This window comes from Marmota marmota, unplaced genomic scaffold (genome assembly GCF_001458135.2).
Source record: "Marmota marmota marmota unplaced genomic scaffold, marMar, whole genome shotgun sequence".
NCBI lineage: Eukaryota > Metazoa > Chordata > Mammalia > Rodentia > Sciuridae > Marmota > Marmota marmota.
The window spans coordinates 16707156-16728781 of NW_026000057.1; the positions used below are offsets into that span (position 1 = coordinate 16707156).

General features: G+C 36.0%; 1 long non-coding RNA gene across 1 annotated transcript in view; it reads left to right on the top strand.

Moving 5' to 3' along the window:
• The window catches only part of LOC125619773, a 92925-nt gene that overhangs the window by 55488 nt on the left and 15811 nt on the right, over positions 1-21626 (top strand). The window contains exon 2 of the long non-coding RNA XR_007351361.1: positions 6691-6803. This is a non-coding gene — a long non-coding RNA (uncharacterized LOC125619773). The remainder of the gene's footprint in view (positions 1-6690; positions 6804-21626) is intronic.

Here is a 21626-nt window from a genome sequence, read left to right on the forward strand (position 1 = left end):
GGCCGCCCCGCGCTCGGTGTTCGCTCCGATAAGCTCAGGTTCTAAGAAGCACCCAGGCGCTGAACCCTAGCAATCTGTCTGCAAGCCGCAGGCGAATTGCAGCCTGAAATTACCTGATCTATGGCTGAATGAGCTGCGGTCAGTCGAAAACAGGGAAGGTGACGTCAGTTTACCAACATGGTGGCTGCTGGCCTCCTCTGTGGTCTGACCGGTGTGGAGAACCAAGATGGACCGCTTCCTTCCCCTGTCTCGAACCCAGAATTCAGCCCGGAGTACGGTGCTTGCGCGGCTGGCAGAAACTGCAGCGCTGTAACCCTGCGTCTCTATCCCAGCGCGCGCTGCAAACTCTAGCCGCGGGGTGATTTGCTGAATAAGCAGTGTTACCCTCCGTGCGACAAACCTCTCGCGTTTGAGTCCCCGTAGCCGATCCTCGTGCGATGGAAATCCTTCCTCCAGGTTCCGGAGCACCCCACTATTGCTGGAAATTCCTAACCAGATATCCTTTAGCTGTCCTGACTTGTCATACTCCCACACAGTGAAGCAGCACACGGGGGTAATGCACTCCCCTCACCGCCATCTTCCTTCTCTAGAGAGGATTTTCTTTTGTTGAGTTGCTCAAATGACATGGGAAACTCTCAGAAGTAGTAATGATAGACACGATGCTTTGAAAATCGTGATGTTTCTCTTCCACCTGCTACTAGGGTATCTTTAATTGTTTTCTTTGCTGACCCCCAAATCCTCTGGCAGTGTTGACTACCTGCAGGAGTCAAGGCCAGGCCCAAATGGGTGGGTGTCTTATTTTTTAAATACATCAAAGCGGAATGCATCACAATTCATATTACACATATAGAACACAATTTTTTTGTATCTCTCTATATAATGTATGTTCACACCAATTCATGTCTTCATACATGTAGTTTGGATAATGATATCCATCAAATTCCACCATCATTGCTAACCCCCTACCCCCTCATTTCCCCTCCTACCCCTCTGCCCTATCTAGAGTTCGTCTGTTCCTCCCATGCTCCCTCTCCCTATCCCACTATGAGTCATTCATCTTATATCAGAGAAAACATTCAGCATTTGTTTTATTGGGATTGGCTAACTTCACTTAGCACTATCTTCTCCAACGCCATCCATTTACCTGCAAATGCCATAATTTTATTCTTTTATTGCTGAGTAAAATTCCATTTTTGTGTATATAATGCCACATTTTTTTTATCCATTCATCTGTGAAGGGCATTTAGTTTCCACAGTTTAGCTATTGTGAATTGTGCTGTTATAAACATTGATGTGGCTGTTGTCCCTGTAGTATGTTATTTTTAAGTCCTTTGGGTATAGACTAAGGAGAGGGATAGCTGGGTCAAATGGTGGTTCCATTCCTAGTTTTCCAAGGAATCTCCATACTGCTTTCCATATTGGCTGCACCAATCTGCAGTCCCACCAGCAATGTATGGGTGTGCCTTTCCCCCCACATCCTCGCCAACACTTATTGTTGTTTGTCTTCATAATAGCTGCAATTCTGACTGGAGTGAGATGGTATCTTAGAGCAGTTTTGATTTGCATTTTTCTAATAGCTAGAGATGATGAACATTTTTTCATATATTTGTTGATTGGTTGAATATCCTCCTCTGAGAAGTGTCTGTTCATATCCTTGGCCCATTTATTGATTGGGTTTTTTTTTTGTTTTTGGTTTTTTTTTGGTGTTTAGCTTTTTGAGTTCTTTATATACCCTAGAGATTAGTGCTGTATCTGATGTGTGAGGGGTAAAAATTTGCTCCCAAGATATAGGCTCTCTATTCACCTCACAGATTGTTTCTTTTGCTGAGAAGAAACTTTTTAGTTTGAGTCCATCCCATTAGGACACTTTTAGATATTTCTTAGTTTGAGTTTGTAAATCATTTTATTTTATTGTGGCACTGTAATAAGGCCTTTTCACTTTTGCCTACAAATGTCCAATGGGTGGCTAAGAGCAGGATTTAAGACTTGGCATCCCCACCTCCCTTTTGAATCCATCCTCTTTGCTCCCAGTCACCTTGGATTCCAAGAATGAGGTCTGATCTGATAAACAATTTGCAATGAGTTGAAGCTACCCTCCAGGCTACAGTAACCTTCTCATCTGGGAAAAGACCCCACCTGACCAATCCCAAGAAAATGTTGAACAGACCACACTTTATCAAGATCACCTTATGTGGCAACTGTGAAAAGCTTCCAACTATGCAAAATCCCCTCCTCATCCTTGCCCTCATTTCCCTTTGTGTAAAAACTCAGAAGTCATTGTTAGTGCCTCAAATATGGGACCAAGGACATGCCTTCCTTTGTCTTCCTGGGTAGCTATACTGATTAGTTCCTTTCATGCCCTTGACCATTACCTTTTATGTTTGTTTTTTGGGACCCATGGTCAGACTTGATTTCTTGGATCCCTGGAGTCAGACCTCTGGCCTGAGATCTCACTCTGGCAATGCTACTGGGGATTGAATCCAGGTCAAGCATTTTACCACTGAGCCATATCCTCTCAGTTCTGCCTATTTTTTTTTTTAATGACAAAATTCAGTTTTTAAAGAAAAGATAAGTGATTTTACTTCCTTCTCTATACATCATGACTGAATAAGCTTGACATCAAGGTGTCCCACAATTGGTGATGATAATTTTGATTAATTAAAATGGTTTCTATCAGATTTCTCTATTACCATGTTTCTTATTTTCCCATGTAGAGATACTTTGTGGTTTTGAAAATATCTTTTTCTTCATGAAACATTGACTTAATGCTTTTATAGCATCTACATATGGTTTTTGCTTGTAGTGGTTGAAAATGGTGGTTTTGCTGTTTATCATTCCTTCTACATTCATTAGTTGGTATTCTACTGTAAGAAAGTGCTTTCCCACTTTATTGATTGATTGATTAGTATGAACTTAGATGTTCTTGTAGTCCATCATTGCTATTACTTTTATAGTTAATTTTGATCTCCAAATTTTTTTCAGATGTGGTAAGAACTACTTCAAACTAACATCTATATTCTTTCGTCAAGTTTCCATAATTTTTTGAATATTTCCTTTCTGGCTAACCACAATGACCCAGGCTCAACTTGAGCTTCTTTGCTGTAGTTCTGGAATCATTTTCCCAGGAGGTCTTGTTACTACATGAAACAAGACCTTGTGGATAAACATATTTAGAAATAGAAATCAATAAATGCTTTGTATTTTTACTTACGTTTGTATATTTGTTCTGATTTTAGAATTATATTTTGAGTTCTTAAATGTCTATTATGGAATTTAGTCTAACAACTGTCTTTTACATTCTATATTAGAATTTTAGAACTCAGAGTGGCCTTAGATATTCCTTGTCTACTGTTAACCTATTAAACATGAGGAAATTCAGGCTCAGGATAGTTAAATGGCTTTTCTAAGACTGCAAAAGGGAGATTTGATTTTAGAGTATGACCATGTTGGCTCCCAGTTCAGTTCACTCTCACATGGTGCACATATTCAGTAAGGAGGTATGCTAGTTAACAAAAGTAAAATTAGCATGTTTGGTAAATTAAAGATGGTAATTTTTATTTTTATTTATTTATTTATTGGTGGTACCAGGGATTGAATTCAGGGGAACTTGACCACTGAGCCACATTCCCCAGCCCTATTTTTTTAAAATTTTATTTAGAGACAGGGTCTCACTGAGTTGCTTAGTGTCTCACTTTTGCTGAGGTTGGCTTTGAACACAACTGTCTCAGCCTCCCTAGCCACTGAGATTACATGCATACACTACCATGCCTGACTAAAGATGGTAATTTTTAATGCCACTTTCACTGAGAGGTGGTTTCTGTCTCCAAAAACCTGACCTTTTCTAATTAAAGTTTTGACCTTGAAGACTATTGTATCACCTATCCAAGAGAATATTTTGGGACTAAACTAAAAATTAGATTCTGGCTAAGTAAACCCTTTGCTGCGAAAAGAACAGGGAAAAGAAAGGCTGAAACAAAGTGGTTTCAGTTAATATTTCAAAACATTATTTCATTACAAACAAATAAAAGATATAAAGAAAGGTCTGGTTTCAACACTAAAAACAGCAACAAACACCCCTACAAGTTATTAAAGAATTTGTCTCAGCAGATCACGAAGACTTATCACTATTTCCTGAGTAATAAAGGGACATGATCCTGGAAGATGTTACCAACTCAAGTTAGTCTTCTAATGGTGATTTCTCTGTTTTGGAAAGGGGAGGCTTTGGTAGCTTGTGTTTATGTTACATTAAAGAATATCCATAATATAATTTCTTGTTTTACTCCAATTTTCCATGAGATATTGATCTTTCTAAGAGTGTTATGAATGTCTGTACTTTGGAATAATGTAACATTGGAATTGACTAGGGATTAAAATGTGTGATCATAGGCCTGCCTTAATCACTAGATTATGCTTTTTAAGGGCAGGATCCTTTTGCATCCTCCCCCGCCCCCCCCCTCCCCACCCGCCTGCAGGGCTGGATATCAAACCCAGAGTCTTGTGCATGTGAGGCAAGTGCTGTACCACAGAGCTACACCCCCCAGGCCTGCATCCTATTCATTCCCAAATCCATAGCCTCTAGTTTAGTGCCTGCTGTAAAAGTTGCTTATAAATGTTTTATGAATGAATTTCAAGACTTTTGTTTGGTCTTGTAGAATGTTATAGGGGAGAGGCAGGGGGTGGGGAGAGGAAGAAATGTGTTACATGTTTGTACGTATTTAAGAGAATTGGAGTCTGCCTCTTTCAGGTTGACAATTCACAGAGAAAAGGGCCCCACTTGACGCTTAGATCTTGCTGTAGTAAGAAGACAAAAGTAAAGTTCATAAGCTCTGCCAGATGAAGACTTTTTTTTCCTTTCCAATTATCCAAGTTGCGTTTCACCAGGGTTGCCCTTGTGAATCAAAAGAAAGCCAATGTACCTATCTATTATTGATTTTAAAAAGTTCCACATCTAGGCTAGTACTAGTTCAGGTATTTTTTTTAAACTTCTTATAATAGTGCACTTAATATCTCATTTTGATTCAATATTTTCAAAAGACATTTTGGTTCACAGTTACAATTTTTCTACTTAATTCTTCTTTAGAATGTGTACACGCATGTGGTTATATCAGCCTTCTTAAAAAAAATCACTTATCTTCACATATCATTTCTCTAACGGCATCCCTGAACACCTCAAGTTATATTCATGATGGTTGCTAAAAGTGACACATGGCTGCACTTCTTTGAGGTATAGAATTACACTCAGCTGCCTTCATGCAGTGCAATCCAAAATAATTACTGTCAATGTCTAACTTCTACCTTTTAAGGCCCAGAGGGTAGCAGAGAATTCATGAGGGAAATAAATTAAATGTGTAACCTTGTTCAAAGCCTTTTTTCCCTCTCTTCTTTCTAAACCACTAGTATAAAAACTTCACTAAACAACTATTACTTATGTATAAAAAAACGCTATGGCATTTTATCTCAAACTTGCTCCTATAAAATATTTTGAAATTGAAATGTGTTTGAAGACAACATCTAAAGTTTCCTCAGTGATTCAGAATTATTTGACATTATTTCCTTCCTCACACGCACATATTTGGGATACATTTGCCTACATGATTGAATATAAAAATTGAATTTTGAAATACATGGTCATGAAGTATAATAAGACATTTTTCTTCACCATATGACTATGAAAAGTAGATGATTTGATGTTGAGAATTCTTATATTGATTGCTCATTTTTCAGTATATTTGCCATATGGTAAAAAACTACAGAGGTTATATCTGCTGCTAATATTTGAAACTTATTATTTTTTAAAGTGGGATATAAAAAAAACTCAGTTAATCTTGTCACTCTGATGATATTGTATGTTCTGAAAATATGTGGAATTTTCTGATTAGAAATATTGAAAACCTTAACTTTTGAATATCTTGAGTGCAAATTTCTCAATTATTTCTGAGTAGCAACTTTCAAAAGATTTTATTTAAAGTTTATTTTGAATAGCAGGAAACATGATATTACTTCTCTAAATGGGAATTTTTGTAATTATCAGTATGTTCTGAATATTAATATTGGAGAATTTATTTAAATTTTTAAAATTTAGATTTATGCTAGGCCATAATTTAGTATGAAGTTTCTCCTTATGAGAGAAGCAGGATGTGAGATAGAAAATTAAAAACTGCATAAATTAAATCATACTGTAGTGAAATTACCCCTCTCCCTTTTTTGAAAATATAAACTTTTAAAAACTACTTTATAAATATTGACATTTATGTAAACATGGGTAGATTATGCTTTGCAATGCTAAATAAATTAATTTTTATATTTAATACGACTTGTAAGAGTCTTCAGGTAGCCTACTCTTGTACCTAAAAGAGAAAAAACTGCATTTCTTGAAAACTATCTGATTCAAGCTTCCCTTGTTTTTTGCATTAAAAATTTAAAAAAAAAATTTTTTTAATTAGTACGTTTAAAAAAAGATGCAAAAATAAACATATGTTCATTGGTATATTTTGGAATATATAATTGCTATAGTTTTGGTCTGAAATTTCCCCAAAAGGTGCATGTGTTAAAACCTGGCCAGCCTGTGTGCCATTGGGAAGTGGTGGCACCTTTAAGAGGTGGGCTCAGTGGAAGATAGGTCATGGGGGTGTGCCACTGAAGGGGATATTAGAACCCTGGCTCCTTCCTGTCTTTCTCTTTGTTTTCCAGCCATCATGAGATGAACAGATCTTCTCTGCAGTGTGCCCCCAACATGATATACTATGCTGCCATAGCCTAAAAGTAACAAGGCCAAACATCCATGAGCTGAAACCTCTGAAATTGTGAGTCAATAAACCTTTCCTCTTTTTAAGTTGATTATCTCAGGTACTTTTTCGCAGTGATAAAAGGTTGAGTAATGCAATAGAAAAGATAAATGCCTATAAGCCTATTGAGAAACATTTTTAATACCAGGATATATTGTCTTTAGGTTTTTTATGTGCATATTTTATATATGTGTGTGTTTGTGGGTGTGTGTGTGTATATATATATACATAAATATACACATATATATGTGAATATATATACATATATATAATTGATAAATTTTTCATGCTATATACCTGGAATCATTGTTTATGCCATTTTTAATCACAAATATGTATGATTAAAAATTTCTTGAACACATCATTTTTATTGACTGCATTATATTCCATGTTATAAAATTTTCTATACTTCATCTACTTTTAAAACGTTGAATATTCAATATATTTCAGACTTCTGTTTTTATTTCAGACTTCTGTTACAGTGTGAAAAGCTTTATAGGTAAATCTTGGTCAGCATCTCAGATGATTTCAGTATTAAAGATTCCTAGAAATGGGTTTACTGATTGAAAACTGTCAATATTTTAAAGCTATTCCTACATATTCAAAAACCTGCATAGAAACCTTGTATCATTTTACCTTTTAGCTGGCAGCATATGTAATTGTCAGTTTCACCATATCACCTCAACAATGAATTTTATTACTGTTATTTGAAAAATCACTGTTAATATGATAAAAAGTGATAGTATGGGTTTTTTTGTTGTTATTTTGTGTGTGTGTTTGTGTGTGTGGTGCAGGGGATGAACCCAGGGATCAATATTCACTAGACAAGTGCTCTACTACTACTAAGCTATCTCCCCAGCTTGGTATCTTGTTTTAATTTGCCTTTTTTAGTTACTCAGGAAGTTGAATACCTCAAAATGTCAATTTATAGTTATAATTAAAGGACACCAATCATGCTAAGGCTTATGGGAAGGTTGAGACAGGAAGTCAGTACTTGACGTACTGGTGGGATACCTCTTAAGTTATTCTTTCTCTTTCTATAGTTTGTGTGCACATCCATCAAGCAGAAGTGAGAATTGCCTTTCTCATTTTCTATAACAGTAGGAAAGACAGAGTTCTATTACAAACTTGTGGAGTACATAATACGATTGGTTTATTGAACATATCTGCATTTAAAATCTAACTCCAACACTTGAAATATTTGTAATACTCTAGCCTTAGTTTTCTCATACTCAAAATGGGAACCCTAATAGAGCCTATCTGGAAAGGTGAAAAATTAAGCAAGGTAATACATATAATGTTTAGCAGAGGACTTTGCATATATTAACATGAATATAAGCTATTAATAATACAGTATGGAAATACCTTAAAATATAAAATACTTCATAAGATTTTGTTAATTTGTCATTCAGACAATATATTAATTAACTAATTTTCTCAGAAGCTTTGTTTTTACCCTTTGACTTTTGGCATTATTGCATATAGGAGATATTTACAATGTTTTTAATAATAAAATTTGTTTAAAAAATCATCATGAATATTGTAGGGGTTGGAAAAGATTTTCCTCAGCCCTCTTGGGGTTCCTGGTTGGGTCTGAAAGATAAGCTGACAGATTAGTAGGATAAAAACTAGAAATTTATTTAACATAATTTATAGGACATGGGAGTTTTATGAAAAACAAATGTCTTACTTTTTTTGGCCCATTTGTCTCTGAGCCAATTTGAGTAGACTCTTTGAAGAGATTTTGTATTAACTTGGTAATTATCCAAAGGTAGAAAAATATCACACATACTTAACACACACACAAACACACATACACATTGATGCAAAAAACTATCTTATGGCTTTCTTTTAAAAATTTTAGCTCTGTTTTAGGTATAATAATACAAAACTTGTAAGTTTTATAAGAGAATAGCTAGATCCAAATTTTATTTCTAGAAGATGGATCCAGTTAAGGCTGGATATGTTCATCTGACTTTAGAGTTTTTACTAATATTTGTAGAAAAAAAACTTTTAATATTGTTCATTTGCCTAATTTGCTTCTTATCCCACTCTCCATTAAATACAAAAGAAGACAGGGCAGAAGATTTCCATGTCCAAAGCCTAAGATAATCACTATTTAAACATTTCCCCCTTTTTCTTAAGTGTAGGCAATTCTATTTACAATGTTCTGGTCTTGTTTACAAGCATCTTGAGATGAGTAGGTAAATTTTGGGATTAGAAAGTGTAGATGGGCTTTGAATTGCTTCTAGAGCCCCGTTTCTGTTTTTGTTTATTGTTAGGGTCTGTAAACAAGTCAAGATGGCGCCTGGCATTTTGCCAGAGGGAGTGGTTTGTGAAGTAATGCCAGCGAGCCATTAAGTGTGGAGATTCCTTATTGGTTGACTGCTGTATCTAGTTTATGTTAATTAAGATAAGCTGTGTGGAATGTATATATACCCCTCCTGTCCTACAATAAACGGTTCCCACTCCTGCTGTATCAATGTACACAAGTTGCTCGTCACCCCCCGGTTATTTTGCTGCAGCTGGACTGTGGCAGTTTATTTGTTAGACAAGGATAGTTATGTTTAATTCTTCCAAGTATTAGGGTCCTTGGAATGATATCAAGGGAATGACCTACCCATTCATTGCACTATTTTTCATTTGTTCCTTTATATAAGGGAACCGATTTCTAACTATGATGGAAATCAAATGATTACCGTGTGGCAGATTTAAAGCTTTTCATGTTTAATAAATCCTTCCACAATAACTTCGGGACATTTTATTTCTCTATGAGTGTATCATTCCATCTTAGCCTAAGAGAAGACCTTTAAAGAAAAAAAAAGTCCTCATGCTCTGAATATCAGCCTCAAACAGTAAATCTTCCTGCATTTCTGGCAGTGTTAAACTTATCTTTCTTGCTCTCTCTCTCTCTTTTAAGCCAAAGGTACCTATCCACACCCAAACAATTAGCCTTTTATGATCTAACCATGGATGAAAGGGGTAAAGGAGGGTGAAAAAGACACAGTTCTCCCAAAATCTGGAACCATTCCCAAATACAGCCAAGCAAAAGGAAGACATAGATTACCTACCCCCAGAGAGCTGGCAACAGTTGGTCCATTAGCTGCAAGTTTGATGCCACCCACATTTCTATCTGACCATATTTTTGGGGACCTCTAACTTTTCCGTTGTACACATGCGTATGTAAGCTTGATGCCCCAAGAAGTGACAAATCAAACCAAGCTCTCAGGACACAAATAAAGACAGCAGGCAAGCAATGGCTGTCCCTGGGTGGGAAGGATCAATAGCTAGTGGGTTCACCAACTTAACCAAATTTTAAATCAGACTCACAATCCTAATCAACAAACATATTTTGGATGATTTTTGGTAATATAATTCTTTAAAATTTATTTTCTAACTGAAACATGAAAATTATACACACTTATGGGATACCGTGTGATTTTTGATGCACATATACCTTGTATAATGTTTAAAAAGGGTAAACATATCTATCTCTCAAGGATTTATGACTTCTTTGTGGTGAAAACTTTCAAAATCCTTTCTTCTAGCTTTTTGAAATGTATAGTACCTTACTGGTCATCAAAATCATGTGCAATATTAAGTAGGCACAAAAAAACTAGCCAAATTTGAATTGCAAGTAATTATTTACAGAAATCAGTAACACTGAACAATAATAGGAGAAATTTGCATTTTATTTATGGGTTGGGCAGTGGTTCCTTCAGAGAAAAAGTTGAAACAATGACTGATTGATCTTTGGTCCTGAACATCTAAAGGCAGGAACACAAATGATTGCTATTAACATAGCCTTGGGGAAGAAGGAAGAAAGAATCTAATGTTCCGTCTCCAATATTGCTCTGTCTGCGCCAATATTCTGGAAAGAAAAAAAAATGAAGGGGTGGTAAAAATTTGCATTCCCCTCCTACAGAATGCCTTTCCTGTTATTTTCATTTGGCCCCAAGGTTTTGGAGAGATCAATACAGATACTTTCCAGGGAAGGAAATAAGACAGGAACATGTGCCCTGGTGGAGCTGCTTAGAATATTGAATAGTTTTTGACATAGCTTGATGCAGAGGCAAGGTAATACTCTCCAAGGAGAGAATTGCTACTGTAGTTTGCAGCTCATGGGGGAAGCGAAACTAAATGAAAGCTGGAAGGAGAATGAGTGGAGTTTTTTTTACTCCTCCCCACCTCTAAAGTTCACAAATAGGATGGTGAGTTGAGAATACAGAAGCTCAAAAAGAACACTTTACTCTGATGAAAACAGTTTTCCACCCCATCATCACTACAGCAGAGGGCAGTGAAAATGCCTCTGCCTCTATTTTAAATCAAAATCCATTCTTTGGGGGTAATACTTGCTTTCTTTCCTGCTTCATTTGATGGTTGCACTGCTGACATGGATTCGCGATGGTTACTAAAATATTCACTGCAAAGAGCTGGTGTGAAACCGTCTCATATACAGCTACTCTTTTACTCATCTGGATTAACCTTTCTATGGCAATCACAGTATTGTAAACACCCCTCAGCATTAAATAAAAAACAGCAGTGTGCAGGTTTAAACGATTGCTTCAGTTTTTTTTCTAGCCCAATGCGTGACTTGTTTTATTTAGCAGTTTCTGCATTCCCCTACTGTTTAACAATCATGCACAGCTGAGAGCTTTGCCTTTACTTTCTCTACCTTGTTTAATGAGGTACAAGATAAAATACTCACGCCTCCCATTTTTTCCCCCTGCTGAAAGGTCAAGACTTGAATCAGAATCAAATTTGGAAGGTCAGTGTTCAAAGGTCACTCTTTTAGCCCACATAGTGCTAAGAAAACACAGAGGATCACATAGAGAGGGGCAAAAATTAAGTCAAGATTGGTTTAAAAAACTTGTATTTATTAATGCAACATTGTGGCTGAGAATTTAAACTCATAAAAGTCAGGAAAGTCAAAATTATGATCCTCCCAGCTATCGTTATTCGTTCCTTGCACACATGATAGTATTTTATGTACTATATTTGCTGTTATATTTATGCCCTTATATAGAATATGCCAAGTTGTAGTTACTAGGGGAAGCATAACTTTTCATTTCTAACTTTCCTGAATTCTAATTCTTCAGCACAATTAGCATTAGCCTTCTTTCACTTTTCCCTTCTTTGATTTCTTAAAGAAAAACAAAACAAAACAAAACAAAACGAAGTGACCATGTAGCTTCCTATTTTAGCTGTGCATTGATCTTTGGGACTTATTGTGTATTTGTGGGTCAGGCTGCAAGGAACATAGCAAATTTCTTTTATGTGGGAGAAGAGCCTTCTGCAGTTTGCAGATGTGGTCTGCAAGACCCAGCAATCCTTTGTGGAAGAGGTAGACAGGAATTTAATGGATCTCTCCAGGGTCCTGAAGCCCTATTCCAGTGCTGTTTATAGCTCTAGATACATTGTTTTATACTGTTTTCAGCAGATACTGTGAGATTTGAAAATATGAATAGTAAGTATAAGAAAATAGGAATAGTAATACAGGTCTGTGCAATTTCACATAGTTAAAAAAAATCTAAGAAACCAGTAACAGTTTTCACTTGATTGAATATTGTTAGAGTCTTGTAATAGAAAGTGCTCCAGAATCCTTGGTACAGATCATCTAAGTAAACTATTTAATCACACTGGGTAACTGATATATGTTTAGAAACAGCTTTTTTTTCAAAGTCACTTGCAGAATATATATCCTGATGTAGTTGGTAGTAACATAAAATGGAAGGAGTTGAAGAGTCAGTGGGATGAGGATTCAAATCTTGATGCTGACCTGAATGGGTGGCTTTGGATAAATGATGTAACCTCTCTGAGTCCTGATCTTCTGATTAAATTGGCTATAGCTACACATTATCATAGAACTGTGTAAAAATTAAATTAGTAGTTTATGTCAATCATCTATTACATGACAGTCTCTTATAAGTGCATAGTAGAATAATTAGGAGCAAGAGGGATTTCAGTTCGGGCTACACCACTCACTACCTGTAAGACCTCAGACATGTTAATTGTTCTCTTATTTTACTGTTCTTAGTTGTAAAATGGGCATAATTATAGTCCTTACATCGTGGCGTTCTTGTGAAGATTAGATGAGCTTTGGACAGTGCCTGACATATATTAAGCTAATAAAGCCACTGCTTCCTTCTAGATATTTAGTGTCTTTATTTCTTCATGATCAAAATTTACTTGAGATATTTCTCCCTCCTTAGTTTTTTTTCAGATTTTCTGAAATTTAATTGCTTTCCAACATTCAGATCCCTCCACCCTGACAAAAAAATCACTTTCAACATGTTTCTAATATCTAGTAAAATTTCAGTGTGTTAGAGTTCTAAACAAGGGCAAATTTTACCCAGTTAGTATTTATAGATAGCCTTGTTATGATGCCAGTAATCATTATTGCACCTAAAAATTGTTTTCTTTCTATATGATTTATAAATCTTATAAATTTATTAGTCAAATATTGTTTTAACTTATTTAAATCATGACTGTATAAATTGCTGTCAATATATTCTAAGTTCATATAAGTTGCATTGATCTTTAGTTATGCAGTTACCTTCTTTAAAAACAATATATATATACATATATTTTTTTTTACCACATACATTACATCTTATAAATTTCTTCCTTTCCTTTTCTTTTATATCGAAACTTCAACCAAACTTCAACCAACTTATTTTTATCTGAAATATTATTACTTTCCTTTCCAAATTCATGACTTTTAGTATTTGCTTTTCTGTAATCTCTAGACATGTGAATTACTTATTTTTCATACTTAATTTTTTATTATCTTGGAGAAAATGTACTTGTTAGCTAAGAAATTATTCAATTTTATTTGTTCCTTGATTTAATAAACACTTACTGAGCACCTATGTTATACTAGGGGTTAAGGGCATTTAGAATATGTGCTAGACTTGGGGACATTGTAGTAAAGAACAGACTCTGATCTTTCCTTGTTACTACTGAAATGTCTAAAATTAGTGTTCTCAAGTATAAAAATAATGCAAGTAAAATATGTAATTTGTAATTTTCTTTTAATCAAATTATAAAAGTAAAAGAAAAAGGATTTAATGTTAATGGTACATTTTATTTAACCCAATATATTCAAAAGTATCCACTTTAATACATAATTTATATAAAAATTGAGATAATTTACATTCTATTTTTGCATGCTATCTTTAAAATCAGGTGTGTATTTTACATTCAGAGCATGTCTAAATTCTGACTAGCCACATTTCAATTGTCAGTAGACCTATGCAGCTGTTGATTACCATATTGAATAGCTCAAGATCCACTGAAGCAGGAGACTCATGTTAACTAAATAGCATAGTTGGGTTTCAATATCACCAAAACAATATAAGGATATATTTCCCTCAACTTGTAGTTAAATGGCCTTGGATATTTTCTCTTAAATCAATACATGTTACTATTCTCAAGGTAGCAATTAGCGTTAAGAAGAAATTGTTTAAATCAATGATTCTTGATGAGGATGTTAGAATTAATTAATAAAGTATAAAAGCAATTTTCAGTTCAGATAGTCTTGGGATTGATACATTATTACCTCTGATGCATTGTTTTAATTCTAGATTTTAAAAAATGATTGGAGTTTAGATTTCAGGGTACATAAATTGAATTGGGAGTAAATTGCTAGAGTCTAAATTGGGATGACAATTTTTTTCCCTTGAAGAAAGTAACATAGAAACACACAGGATCAAAGATAAAGTATACACAGGCAGGCGATGGTGGCAGTGAAGGATGTTTCATCTCCCAGACACTCACATTTTCAGCTAATCTGAGGGAGCTCTGAAATCCACCTATAAAAGCCTGACAGTAATAGCTTGAGCAGGGCTACACAGTGGCCCCTGAGGTGTTTCAGCAAGCTGGTTGGAATTATCTTATATTTCAAGGTGAATCCTGGTTCCCATGGAAATCTACTAGTGTGTGCTCCAAGTTAGGTATTTAAAAACCCTAAAAGGAGACCAAGGAAGAAGCAAATGGAGGTCCAAATGAAAAACCAGCAACCTTAAGGGAGTCCAAGATAACATGCACTGAAACCAAATATGCTTGGAAGCAAAACAGAGAAACTTTTTCATTCATTTACTTTCTGCTTGGAGTAATTACCCATCATTTCTACTGCAGCTTCTTTCATGCAGAAGATATGGATTAAATGCACATGACTTCAGTGAAATTTAAATTCCGTAGCTTGTCTCCTCTTTAGCAAAATGTTGTATTCTCATCTGAAGAAGAGTGAATGCTCTCTGCCTGTTTTCACCCATGTCATTGTGTATTTTGCCTGGACTACAGTCACAGTGGTAGTTGACTCCTTGTGTGCGTGCAACTCTAAGCCTGTTTGGGGGATAGTAGAGAGAAATGGGTAGAAAGGCCGCTGACCCCCTTCTTAGAACATCAACCACCCCGTCTTCTTCATCGATTGTCATAGCAGTTCCACATTTTGGTAAGAGCAGGGACCTGCCCCTAAAGGGTGTAAGAGGATATCTATACAGGTTTACGATCGCCTTTTCTCTTTTATTGTTGAGTGGAGGGGGAGATAAACTAAAATTTCCCTGAGAAAATATGTGCTATAAATCTGTAGTGGGGAAGGTAGGGGTCTGGAGGAGAAAAGCTCCTAGGCCATCATTTTCACCATGGCCATTCCCTATAAGAAATGTGAAATAAAAAGAAGAGAAAGCCAAGTGAAAATTAACTTTAAGTCACAGAAACTGACAAGCAGCCTCTGTGATTTAGAGTGGAGTCATGTCAAGTCCAGTGTTGAAATAAGAAACATGGAGGACAGGCATTTTTATGTTGTCTGTAATTGGACAAGAGAAGAAAATGATTTGTTGAAGGTGATGCTAATGACAGCAAACCAATGTCAAACTGTGTGCGGGAAGGAAAGGGGGCGGGGAAATGAATGGAGAAGGAACATATTGTGCCCAGCTTGAGTTTATGAGAAAAAAGATTTTGTGCCAGAGGGAGAATTTTTTTGGGGACCACAAAAATGTAAATGTGAAGAATTATCTCTCTGGCTGAGTTTTTATTTAATCGGTATCATCTCTCTTGTGCAGGCTAAATGTGTTATGTTTTACTGAAAGCACTCCTGGCTTGTCCTGCATTACTATAACAGGTGGTATTTAAAAACTACCCATTTTCAATTATGATAACATATACCTTTTGGTCCTGTTGGATTGGAGATAACTTTATGTTTCAAAAATAGCCAAGCAGTTGTAGTGATAATTTTTTTTAGTAATCATTAGGGTCACATTTTATTTCCCACCCTCCCAGCAGCCTGCATGAAATAATCATTCATCTGCCTCTCACACATTTGCCTTTGCCGCCAACTCCTGCCTCCTTATGCCTATCCCATTTTCTCTGTGGTTTAACCTTGGGGATGAGTGTATTGCTCCTTTTTTTTTTTTTTTTTTTTCCTGCTAGGATGCACATTTTTTCTCCAAATAAGAAATAAAGTGCTTTTGTATTTTGAAAATAAAAATCCCATGAAAATCAAACATAGGAAAAAAAAAAAACATCTAAGAGTATATGATTTCTTATCAAACTTTTAACATGAAGTTAGAGTTTGGATGAGGAATTTCCCCCAAGGGCCCATGTGTAAAATGTTCCGTCCCCACACTCTCACTGTTAGGAGGAGGTGGGACCTTTAAGATGAGGTGCCTTGTAGGAAGTCTTCAGGTCCTTGGGGGCATTTCTCTAAGAGGATTAGTGGGACTCAGGGTCTTCCTCTTTTCTCTTTCACTTCCCAGACATGAGGTAAGTGGCTTTGTTATGGAAGGTATTCCTGCCAAAATATGCTTGTACCCCTAAAGGCAATGGGCCTGCTTCATCATGGGTTGGAACTTAGAGAACCATGAACTAAAATAAACTTTCTCTTTTTATATATTGATATATCTCAGATATTTTTCATAGTGATGGAAAGCTGATTAACATACCTGATTTTTAAAAAGTTCTCCGATATCCCTAATTTTCTAAGAAGATACATTTAATATGTTCTTTCTCAGCGTCAGACCATATGTTAGACAAGTTCTCCCTATTTCAGAGATACAGGAATTGTATTCTGAGATTGTCTGCCTTGATATTGAATAGCCCTGGACTGATTCCATATAGACTGTGGGCAAGGGTCGCAACTACTTAATCTATGAAATGAGACACTTGATGTCCTAAGAGGGAATTACTACTTAATTTCTAGATAAATTATCCAACCATGTTTCATTCTCTGAGTGGATAAAACACATGGAGAGAGGAAGAGCTGAGAAAGCATTTAGAATTCTGCATAAAGGAGAATTTCCATTAACCACTATAACAGTTGTTCTCAGAGGGAATTCCTAATATTTTTATCCACAATAATAATGTTGATGACCTCTGTTCCATTGTGATAAGACTTAAAGAAACTTTTTCTTTTGTGGTGGAGGTGCTCTACTATATCCTCAGACCTTTTTATTATTATTATTTTTCATTTTGAGGCAAGGTCTCCTTAAGTTGCCCAGGCTGGCCTGGAACTTGCAATCCCCCTGCCTCAGCCTCTTGAATGAGCCTGCCCTAAAGAAACTTTTAATAAGTGAAATTCATAGAAATTATATATGTCTGTGTGTGTGGTGCTGAGGATTGAACCCAGGGCGTCGTGCATGCTAGGCAAGCACTCTGCCACTTAGCTACCCTTTTAAAAAAATTATTTTTATTTTGAGTCAGGGTCTCACTAAGTTGCCCAGGATGACCTCAAACTTTCAATCCTCCTGCTTCAGCCTTCTGAGAAGCTGGGATTATAGGAATATGCCACCAACCCTGGAAGAAATTCTACACGTCTTATTTTAGGCAATAACTTTAGCTACTTGTTTCCTTTTAATTAAAAACAAAACCAAAAACATTTTCTGTACAAGTACTAAATTATAGAGTTTAAAATTTTAAAATAAAAAGGCTAGGGGCTGGGGATGTGGCTCAAGTGGTAGTGCGTTTGCCTGGCATACGTGAGGCACTGGGTTTGATCCTCAGCCACATAAAAATAAAATAAAGATATGTGTTCACCTAAAACTAAAAAATTAATATTAAAAAAAGCCTAAACCTCTGTCCCTCAGCCATACAATTCTCCTCAGTGAGTTAAATAAATGTTACCAGTTTCTTGCATATCCTTTATTTACCCTTGGTTGTCCTACTCACTTTAGGCAGCTGTTACAAAGTATCCTAGATAAGGTGACTTACAAACTGCAGACATTTGGCTGGGACTGTAGCTCAGTGTCAGAACGCTTGCCTAGCATGTGTGAAGAACTGGGTTTGATCCTTAGCACCACATAAAAATAAACACGTAAAATAAAGGCATGCTACAAAAAAAAAAAAAAAAAACCCTCAAAGACAACAAACAAACAAAAAACCCTGCAGACATTTAATTCTCCAAATACTAGAGGCTGGGAGTCTAAGACCAAGGTTCCTACATGATTGTGTCCTGGTGAGGCTCTCTTCTGGCTGACTGCTGACTTGTTGCAGTCTTGTTTTTTGAAGGAAGGGTGGGCACTAAGGAGTGAACCCAGGAGTGCTTTACCATTGAGCCACATCCCCAGCCCCTTTTACTTTTCATCTTGAGACAGCTACCATGCCTGGCTTGACTTGTTATTTTCTAACAAGACAGAAAAGCAAGCTAACATTCTGATCTCTTCTTATAAGGGCACTAATCCTATTCTTGAGGGTGGAGCCTCATGACCTAATGACCCTCTAATTAAATGTCCCACCTCTGAATACCATCACATAGAGATTAGATTTTAATGTGTGAATTTGGGAAGGGGGGGGGGAACACCAACATTTAGTTTATAACATTGGATATATTTATTACCAAATATTCTTTTTTCTTTATTTTTATACAATTGTCTACACACTGTGTGTGTATGTGTGTGTGTACACATTGAAATAGGGTCTGGCTATGTTGTCCAGGCTGGTCTTGAACTCCTGGTCTCAAGTGTTCCTCCCATCTCAGCCTCCTGAGTAGCTGGGAATTCAACCATGCACCACTTTGTCCAGTTGACACACCTGGTTGTTTTTAACCTCAATGTATGTACACATTAAAGCTCAATTCATTTTAGTGTACAAGAGTTTTGTCATTCTTTTTTAAACTGCATAATATTTTCTTACATGTATATTCCTTAATTTATTTAACAGATTCATCATATGTAAATAAGTATGTTGTGGACTCATTTTTTGTTTTTTTGCTGAGAAAAATGTTATAATGCCTATATTTTCCCAAATTGCCTATATCTACAGAATATAACCCTAGAAATAGAATTTCTGGAAGTTAATGAATTTATAAATTTGCTGGATATTGACAAATTATCCTAAAAAAAAAAGGTGTTGAAGTTTTAGGCCCATCAGCACAGTATGAGATTATTGCTCCACAGTATCACCTGTGGTATCTTATTTAGTTCTAGAGCCTTTGCCAGTCTGATAAAAATTACTGGTATCTTGGTTTCATTGTATTTCTCTTATTATGAGTGAACTTCAGCATTATTTCAATCATTTCAGAGGCAGGCATCTATTTCTTTAATGTGGATTTGTGCTCATATTTTCGCCATTTTCCAAATGTGTTTTCGAACTTAAAAGCCAATTTGTAGGCACTCTTTACATATTAAATGAAAGATATTTGATATAGCTATTTTCCTTCCACTTTTAATTTTATGACTTATGAGTATTTATTTCTTTATATATTTATGCTGGGATTGAACCCAGGACTTGCACATACTAAGCATGCACTCTGCCACCCTATACCCCCAGCCCAGACTTCAGAGTTTTTTAAACAAAGAGAGGCCTTTCTTTTCTGAGATGAGAAGTTGTCCCAAGATGTATTCTAGGACTTCTATGGTTAATTCTTCTATTTAGACATAAACAATGCCCCAATTATCCTAAAGATGGCAAAATACAATTATCAGAAGATGAAGGTTTGTTTGGCCTAGAAACAACTAAAAACAGACACTCATGTTTGACCCTAAGCCGTTTCTCCTTGAATCTGGTTTCAGAGGTTATCTGGTTGTGAATTAGGTTCTGACCTGCCCCAACTTCCTCGCCTACTGCTCTTGAAATAGAAGGCATCTGAAGTTGACAAAGATGTTATACAGGTATAATTGAAGATAATGTCTCCCTCCTGCCCACGAAGATTACTAAAACGAGAGCTTAATATTAGTTTGTGCAGTGCAGTAGAAAGCAATTGGAGGCATATACACTGTGGAATAGATCTGATATCATTAACTTTAAGGTTAAATGCCTTCTCAGTGAGCTACCTGTGCAAGTAAATTAAATCAAACATTTAATGTTAGTGATGCAGGTTACTTCATTTATGAAGGTTAAATAGCTGAATTTCAATTTAATTTTTTTAGCTTTGCAATTGGTGGAGATCTGAAAGAGTTCCTGTTGTATATGCCCTTCTAAATTGCTTAAAGAAAGTACCTATGCATATTAATGATTTATTTTCTCACCTTTTCAATGTGGTAATAAAATGACTGCAGGTGGTAAGTTATACAAATTATCTGCTTTTTTTCCTGGTTAAAAAACATAAAACATAATTTTCCTATTTTTTTTTTTTTTTATGTAGGAAATTGAACCCAGGAGTACTCCACCACTGAGCTACATCTGCATTTCTTTCTTTCTTTTTTATTTTTATTTTGGGATAAGGTCTCCTTAAATTGCCCAGGCTGACCTTGAACTTGTGATCTTTTGACTCAAAAGATCCTTCTAAGTAGTAAGGATTTTAGGTGTGCATCACTATGTGTGGTTTGATAATTCTTTGTAATTATGAGAATAATATAGTTGATAAAAAGAATCCTACCATTTGTCTAACATGTTAGTCAGATGTCTATCACTGCAGCAAAATATCTGAGAAAAGCAACTTAAATTGAGCTAAGGTTTGTTTTGGCTCACTATGTCAGAGAGTTCAGGCCATGGTTAATTGGCTGCATTGCTTTTGGACCTGTGGCAAGGCAGGACATCATGGTAAGGACTGCATAGCGGTGCAAAGCTCCTGAGGGTAATAAGGAAGCAAAGAGAGAGAAATAGGAAGGGCCAGGGTCCCAGTATCCCCTTTAATGGCACACCCCAGTGACTAAGCTTCCTTCTACTAGGCCCTATCTTCTAAAGATTTCACTACCACCAAATAGCATCATGGGCTGGTGAATGAGGCTTTAGTAGTTGGACCTTTGGGGGATATTTCAGTTCCAAACTGTAAGACCTAAGGAATATAAAAAATATTTGATTTTCTTTTAAATGGAGATTTCAGAGCTGGGGATAATTTTATTTTAATCAATATGAAATATTTACATTATTTAGCAATGTACTGCCATTATTGGATACAGGATAATGACAGTCCACGTATGCCATTCTTATTACTGCAGTATTATATCTTTCTAACATCAAACTCAATGAAATATAGAGCTTTCTTTCTGGCAAAGATTTTCTGGCTCAATAAGAAAACTAAAATGTCATAATAGTCTGCCAGATTAGCCCACCTGTATGGTCTGTCTGAGTGAAATGCCAGTGGATTAATGAGAATGCCTGTATAGGGAAGGTGACTTAGGTGGCAGACCTGGATCTGTCTTTGCCATAGAGCCCTTGTTGGACTCCCCCAGATTAAAAGGAACAGAAATATGCATTATTCTTAATTATTGGTTATTTTCTTCATCAGATATTCAGGGGATTAAGGAGCTGGGAAATAATGACCATAGTTTCAAGATTGAGCTGTTTTCTAGGGATTAACAAACCCCAAAGGGTATAGTACCATTCCAGCCTCAAGATAACAAGAGAAGTAAGAAAAGCAAGGGGACCTGAGAAAGGGACATTGTGATCATTCTAGGGGGTGGG